The following is an 8,596-nucleotide window of genomic DNA, read 5'->3' on the forward strand; positions in this document are numbered from 1 at the left end:
GCTTAATTTGTGCCGGATCCTGCCGGAACAGGATCCGGCACCTCTTGGTTTTGGCCTGCCCGTGTTCCGGGACTTATTTGGGCTGATCCGGTACCTCTCGTATAGAAAAAAATATTAATATAAAAAAAAAAAAGTTTAAAAAATGTATAAAATAAAACAATAATATTTCGAACAAATCCCATGAATTTAATGTTGTTTATTAAGATAAACAACGTAATTTGAAAGACTCCGAGAGCTGTTGTTGATGCACTGAAAACTACTGGTCATCAAACCCCGCTTCGCAGACGAAAACTTTCGAAATTTGCGGCATCTGGGGAGAAAGCAGCAGAGAGGAACAAAGAGTTACCTTTTCAATGCAAACATGTCAAAAAGACAGTTGAATTTTTTCAAAAAGAAGGAAAAGTTGCATGACGCTTTGAAACGAGTCAGAAAAGCCACGACAAGAGGCGACAAGGGCAGTTGCAGCGGTCATGCTAACGAGCAAAACCGGCTACAGCAGGAGACTAGCGCTGGAACCGCCTAGCCAAGCCAGGGCAGGAGGCCGGTACCGCGGCAGCAGCAGGTCAGGTTGCCTGCCAGCCTGTGCTGTGCAGTATAGCCTAAAATAATTGTAAATTATTGTCATAGCATTTATACCATGGATATTATTTCAAATCAAATCAAATCAAATTTATTTATATAGCACATTTCATGTACCAAACAATTCAAAGTGCTTTACATAAAATAAAAGCATTGCAGCAGGGAGTGGAAGAAGCATTAAAAATACATAAAAGAATATAAAGAGAAACAAATAAAATACTTTAAATGAATTTAAAAACAAGCAACAGTCCAGATAAATTAAAAGATATCGTGCAGATTTCATAGACACATGAAAAAGTAGGGCTGGGCAACAATTAAATTTTTTAATCTAATTAATCACATGATTTCTCTGATTAATCATGATTAATAGCATTTGTACGCAAAATCCAAAAATTAATTCAAAAGTAGTGTATAGCCTTTAGCATTTAGTTTTATTTTAAATGTGCAGCCATACAAATGAAAGTGCCATAACATTTGTTGTGCAAACACACTTTTAACATCAGCATTTTTATGTAGTTTTTATGTAGAAGCCTCGCTCCACTGTCTGTTTCCTTGAATGACTTGCTGCTATCAGTTGTGTGTTTTGCCTTTAGTGATATTTTAGACTGGAACTACTACGCTGAGAAGACAATTCAACTTGGCTGTAAATGCAGGAGTTTTTTTTAAATTTATTTTGAAATACGTGCTTTTAAGTTGACAAAAGTAAAACAGGAAGTAGCGCCGGTTAGCTCCGTGAGCTTCACACAGAGACCCATCTATGGTTCTGCCTACGCCCCGCCTCTGCACGCGATTTCTCCGGTGCAGAAAATAACTTAATGTGAGTGCAATGGTATAGGGCTCGGGCATGTGACGTCACTACGTGAGCGGCGGCCATACTGGAGGCGCAGAACTGTTTGTTTACATTGTTTTCCACTGCGCGCAGGACGTACTCCCGCCTGGTCTTGGAACTTCCTTCGTTGGTTTATCTATCTTACTTATTGTCTATGGTCGCACGTTGCTGTGTCGTGGGGTGCAATAGCACAAGCCGTGACAGGAATGGGGGGGAAATCGTAAATGGTTTATCTTTTTACCGGTTTCCTGCTTGGAGGCGCACCCACGGAGTCCAAGTGTCCGAGATAACAAAGCGTCGTCGACTAGCATGGATCGCTGCTGTAAGACGACCAAGCATAACTTTCCACTCAATCCCGGTGTCGATGAGAGTGTGTTCTCTGCATTTTCATTCTGGTAAGTTACAGACTTTTGTGTGCTGAGGTAAAAATCCCCCAAGTACCCCTGACTGCACAAGAGGACACTGTCAGTTGGAAGCAAGGGATGTCTCAATGGGTTAAAAGCGGAGGACAAATTTCGTGTGTATTCATGTATACATGACAATGAATCTGATCTTAATCTTAATCTTAATCTAATGTGGAAAATACAAGGAAAATTGCCCATCTCCGAATTCACGTGGAAAGGGCGATTGAAACTGTCAGAAACAAATACACCTTTTTGTCAGCAAAAGTACCTATCAACATAGTTTTGCCATGCGAAGGGGAAGACAAAACATTCTTTGACAAGATTGTGTCTGTATGTTGTACTCTGACCACCATGAGCAGGAGTGTTGTGCAAAGTTGAAGTCGTCTGAAATAAATATGCTTTGAGATACAGCCAAGTGTGTGTGTTTCATTATTTATTTACAAGTAGAGTAACATGACAAAAGTGTCATTATAATTGAAACTGTTGCAAAGTATAAGCACTGACACCACATACTATATACGCAATTATGTCCGAAAGGGTGAACTTCGGCAGTAAATCTTCGTCGACACTCCATTCCTTGCTCGGTATTTCATAAGGGTTCAGTCCATTTATAACGCCAATCTTCTGTATGTACCGATCTCTGGCTTCCTTCTGTAATGTATACCGGTATATCCCACATCCTTTCTTCGATTTTAACATGCTTTTCTCTCACTTTTCTCTCACTGTTTTTTCCTTGATCTCTGTCTTGCCTCGGTTTGTTTACGATAGATTGTGCCTCCAATATGGCGACCATATCCCAGAATGCAACGCGTGTGCCCGAGCCCTATTGTACTTTTTTTTTTTTTTTAAATAATCATTACAATAATAATATAGTTTACTTACAGGTGAATGAGACATGTCGGCTGAGTCCCACCATCAGATAGGCGTTCAAGTTTGTAGGGGCGTGGCTTTCGATGGAGCACTGACGGGGGGGGCTTAGTGAAGGTGCCACCAGAGAGTCTCTATTATGAGTAAAAGGGCTGTGGTGCCACTTTCAAAACTTGCTAGCTCTCTTGCTAGCTCTCCAGGATTACCAACCATGGTTTTAAGCTACATGTGTTAAAAAAAAAAACAGTTAATGCTACATTGACATAGAAAGCTCATTCACTTCCCCGAACAACCAATCAGTACATGTTAAACCTGCTGAAAAAAAAAGGTTGACATGGTCCAACGGTACAAATGATGCAATACCCAGCAAAATGACTAGAGACTGACGTTTACAGACACACCTGACATTCTCAACAACCGATTGACAGTTTGATGTATAAAGGTCCTAAAGAAATTAAAAAAACATGACATACAAGCAGGTCTTAAAGTCCCCCTTTCCTTTTTGTGTTACAAGAAATATAATAAGTAAAAGTAATTTGCCATTAACATGGCTAATGATTTCGGCTTTGAATTCGCAGAGCACCACACAGTCTCAGAAAGAAACACAGAACTCTGAAGGAGCCAATTCTGACTTCTTGCTGGGTGGAACTGTACAGCAACTAGCATCTGCTGAGAAGATGCAATAAAATGATAAGCTAGTGAGCTATATGAGAAGCAAAAACTAGATGGACAAGCTACTGGGCGTGTTTCACTTTTGTTGGTGAGTTGACAGACCTGACTTTTTTTTAAATGGTATTATCATGGAGGAGGCATACAGATGAGGACTTCAAATAAACTTTATTTTAAGATACACCGAAAGCACAACAGCTGCATAACTTGGCAGGATATAAACTTGAATAAGGAATGAGGTGAGACTCACCTACATAATGACGAGGATCAAGCACTGAACAGTGAGCAACCTTACTGAGGGCTATGATAACAAACAAGATGGCGGTGTGAAAGTAACTGAAACCCTGGTGTGAAACCACAACAGGAAGTATATCAGTAATATACAGAAAGGGGCAAGCTCTACAAAATAAAACAGGAAGCAAGGTAACAGAGGTACATTATAGAAATCAATGACAACAAATGAAGTACAATACATAACATGGAAAAACCAGAGGGTCACACTAAAACAACAAAACAATACTCATAGATCATGGCAAAAAAAAACAAGACAGAAGCAACTGTGTTTTTAGATGCGTATCTCTACAGTATAGGAGGGTTTTCATCAAAGTCTCTACAGCCCTAAACATACACATCCATCAGCTGCAATGCTCCACACCCAACTGTGGTTTGGCATCAGGCCCGACCTTCCAGTCTCCTTACAGTGGGATCATTGGCAGGTGGAAGAGCTTTGAACTTTGCAGCAGGTGGAGCAACTTTGAACCTTCACACAGTGTCACCCACTGAAAGAGCATGTCTGGACACATGGAAAAAAAAAGAAAACAGCCCTTTCAAAGAATGAGGAGTTCTTGAATAAAACGTCATTAACAAGTTCAAGTACATTTATTAACCATATTCCTTGTAGTAAGACAAATCCTTGTCACAAAATATTTATGTAAAGCATCACATCATATTTTGACATTAACTTGGCTCAGAATATGTTGTCAAGTAAAAAAGAGGAAATATATGAAAACAGTACAGCCTTAAGAACGCAAGTACTGTTTTTGAATACAATGAGAAAAAAAATGCATCATAAAAGTGTTCAAATGTCTGTGGAACACCGTATTCATATTATTATTATTATTCACTTACTTTATTCATTCAACATTAGCTACCTGTCTAGGATGTATCCAGGTGCTTTATATTAAATATACTGATGGTGTATGTTGTTATTGATATACAGTATCAATATAGACATTAAGACACAAACATCATTCTCTACAAAAGATTTGAAAAAAATCTGTAAAATGACTGAGTTGGTATAAAAATGTAGAAAAAAAGAACAACTACACAATTAAAGTCCAATTTTACAATCAACTTCTCACAATATTCCTAAATTCCCTAATCTAATGGCAAGGCAAGGCATCTTTATTTATATAGCGCATTTCATACCACATTGAGTTGCCTCAATGTGCTTTACATAAAGACAAGGCATTTAAAAGAACAGCATAAAGCAGCATAAAAACAAGCAATTTAAAGAGAATAAAAAATAGAATAAAAATTAAAACACAGTTAAAAGCAATCAAAGAAGAGGGGAAAAAGACAAATATAAACTCATCCATAAGCACACCAAAAGAGGAATGTTTATAACCTGGATTTAAAAGTGCTTACAGTTGGGGCTGATTTCAGTTCTGCAAGTTCTAATCCACTTCATCCATCTAGCATCCTGCAGATTCAAATGGTAAAGATTCCAAAGGAAACACAATTTTGAAACTTTCTAACATGTGATTCACATGCATTTTAAAAGAAAGAAAGTTAGAAAATACTTCATATTTAGAAGTACATATGTCAGTCACTGGGAGGAATCCCATTGAAAGAAAACAAAACATTTAGGCTGAAAAGCACACGGCAGCCAGACACAACTGGTTCTTCTTTCCTCACTACACTGGAAATATGTTAACTGAATTGTAAATTATGTGTGGCATGCTGAAAAGCAGCACCCTCTGAAGCTTGGTGGCACAGTATCTTGGCTCTCTGGGCCCAAATTCTCTCTCTCCACTTAATAGAATTCTGTCAGAACCACTCTCGTCAAAATGAGACGAGAAACAGAGATAAATTTCAGAAGCTTATTCTGAATGCATACAAATTGTGTGTGGTGGTATGGCTCTGTTCGGAGGAAGTTCCCGACTTTTCCATGAGCTCCATGGAAGCCAAGACAGGGAACAGCAGCATCCTCAGGTGGAGTACCTTCCATTTGCTGTAAAGGCAACAAATCCCCTAGAACAGAGCAAGCAACAATGACAACAGTATGACATTGTTTGGCAATGAAAAGTCGGTGGAGCAGGGGAGGTGGTGGGTGCAAGCAGAAAGCAAAAAGAGCAGTGACAGCAAACCAAGTTTAAATGAAGCGCCCCAAATGCCAGCATCCAATTGCGAGCAGCAGCTGATTACCCATAAGCGCAGTTGGTTTGTGGACAGCCATAAGGGTTGGGTCGGCGTCAGCCAATAGGCAAAGGGCGCGTTGACTACGTGGTCTGCCAGAACTAACGCGATGCTACATTTCTGTCAGAACCACTCTCGTCAAAATGAGACGAGAAACAGAGATAAATTTCAGAAGCTTATTCTGAATGCATACAAATTGTGTTTGGCGGTATGGCTCTGTTCGGAGGAAGTTCCCGACTTTTCCATGAGCTCCATGGAAGCCAAGACAGGGAACAGCAGCATCCTCAGGTGGAGTGCCTTTCATTTGCTGTAAAGGCAACAAACCCCCCAACAGACCATACCGGAACGCAGACCAGCCAATTGGATTGTTGGACCAGGGTGTCCTACAACCCCCCAACGAAATATTAGGCTACCAAACGTGTGTCACCATTATGATTAGTAGTAGCAGTATTACAAAAATAATTATTATTAAACCGCGACTATGCTTGACGTTAAAAGGTGGAACTGCCGTAGGCCTACATGAACACAGATTGAAATGTGATGCGAGTATTTAATTGGGGAAAGCATTGAACTCAACCACTTGGGTACACCATATAAATATAGTCGGTCGCCACAGCAGCGACAGCGCTTTGCGGCAGGGCAAAGCAGAGCAAGATCCAAGCAAAGCAGAGCAAGATCCGATCTAAGAATAGCAAAACGAGATCCGAGCCAGCAGAACGGATCCAAGCAAGCAGTGGTGATTCTAGAGATTTATACATGGGGTGGCAGGCATATATTGTAGGGTGGCAATTTTTTTTTTTTTTTTAGGAAGCCCATCTTACTTTGTACTTTATATGAGCCCATATACAACAGATTTTTCAACACCCAAGTGTGATAAATTCAATATTTGGTCTACATACATGAGCATTCCACTTTTAAGTACATTAAAACAGTGTTTCCCTTGGGATTATTGTAGCAGCAGAAATGTTTTCCCCCCATTACCAATAACAATACAAAACATGTATATCACCTGATTGCTATACAGTATCAAATTACAGAAGCTGTATGCGACGATTGCTGTGCTGCAAATCTCTTAACAACTCATCCAAATCTAAATTTTTTGCACGTTTAGACTCAATACTGAGAATTGCTAAACCTGTGAGTCTGTTCTCTGACATAGTTGAACGCAGGTGATTTTGATGAGTTTAAGAGCTGAAAACTCCTCTGTATGATTCCAAACACAGTTCTGCTAGTCTTAGCCACCACTAGCATACTAGCCAACGCCAACTAGCAGACTTTTTAAGAACGGTTCATAGAACAACAATGATATGAAATGCCACACTTCAATTGGTTCAGTTCAAGATGTCAAAGGCTAGCCAGTAGCTAGCTAGTTCAACGTTTTCAGTTAGGTAGCGCCAGCTATCTAGTTACCGAACTGGCTTGAAAAGCTATCTTGTGGCTACCGTGACATGAGGTAACCCATAGGCACAAAGCACTCCACACCCCGACACGACAGGTGGCGCCACACCCATCAGACTGTAATGCATACATACCAATCAGCAGCGTGTAGCCTGTTGGGGAGGTGAGGCGCGCGCTCCACCTTAGAAGCATCACCGCGAGGATCCAAACGGACCAATTATCCAAATGTGCCGGCATAAGACCCGCGCCACACAGCTACAGTCACGCAAAATCATGTGAAATCGGTGTAAAATAAGCTGCGTGTCTACCCGCGGCTGCCCTGCCACGTACAGGAGCCCGGCCGCGGCCTACCTCGGCTCTGCCCGTGGCGCGCCGTGACAGCCCGCCCGGTGTCGCGTCTTGGCTCGGCTGGACTTGGGAAGGTTCGGTGTCCTCCATGGCGTCCATCTCAGCCGAATCTTCCGAATCCTCCGGTAGACTCTCCGACTCCGCCGGCAGGCGGGGATCCATGCCGGACGACAGGGCAAGCAGCAGCAGCAATAATAATACTAGCATCGGCGCATATGCTAGTCGGAGCTACGTCTTGCAAGCAGAAAGCAAAAAGAGCAGTGACAGCAACCCAAGTTTAAATGAAGCGCCCCAAATGCCAGCATCCAATTGCGAGCAGCAGCTGATTACCCATAAGCGCAGTTGGTTTGTGGACAGCCATAAGGGTTGGGTCGGCGTCAGCCAATAGGCAAAGGGCGCGTTGACTACGTGGTCTGCCAGAACTATCGCGATGCTACATTTAACATAATTTCAAAATATTTCACAAAAATAATTTGCAGTGAGTAATATTAATTCAAATCACTAATTTGTTGGGAAATATTCTTCAAGTTTCGTTTAGACAAGAATGAATCATAACAACTACAGCAACAACTTAGCATCTTCATGCTAGGCTCTATCTCGTTTTTTAACTCACACAATGAGGCCTGTGATCAGATCAATTTCACAATGAGGCATTTATCTTCTATGGGACAATTTTACAAACGTATGTAGTGAATGATAAATTTATCAATAATTCAAATTGTGTGATTAGGTTCAGCTGAACAAATCACCTGCGCCTTTTGTGTACATGTACCCTCAAATGAATGCATGCACAGAGTGTGTACTGTAGTGTCCTTAGGATCCCCTGCAGGAACAGCTTCCCTTCCACTTTTTCTTTGACAAACAAAGTCATTTTATGTGTAGTCTAAGTATCACAGGTCACACGCAGCTGTGTAACATTTAAAACTGCCTACAGATTACAGCAATCTGACAAGGTACACTGAGTAACAGGGGTCTGGCAAACTTGAGCACAATGTAATGTTTAATACATGTAGACAGTGTGATGACAGGCTTCCATCCACAACAGAAAATCTATTTCTTTTCATTCTATATCTTCCTTGTTGCT

General features: G+C 41.0%; 1 long non-coding RNA gene across 1 annotated transcript; it reads right to left on the reverse strand.

Annotated features, from left to right (window-relative positions):
• Positions 1–246: 246 nt before the first annotated feature.
• LOC142384090 (uncharacterized) lies at positions 247–3,654 on the reverse strand. Its single transcript, XR_012770017.1, has 3 exons — positions 3,599–3,654; positions 2,695–2,901; positions 247–310 (listed from the first exon to the last, which is right to left on the reverse strand). It is a non-coding gene; the product is annotated as an uncharacterized LOC142384090 (long non-coding RNA).
• Positions 3,655–8,596: the final 4,942 nt, after the last annotated feature.

Source organism: Odontesthes bonariensis, chromosome 1, assembly GCF_027942865.1.
Source record: "Odontesthes bonariensis isolate fOdoBon6 chromosome 1, fOdoBon6.hap1, whole genome shotgun sequence".
In the NCBI taxonomy this organism is placed as follows: domain Eukaryota; kingdom Metazoa; phylum Chordata; class Actinopteri; order Atheriniformes; family Atherinopsidae; genus Odontesthes; species Odontesthes bonariensis.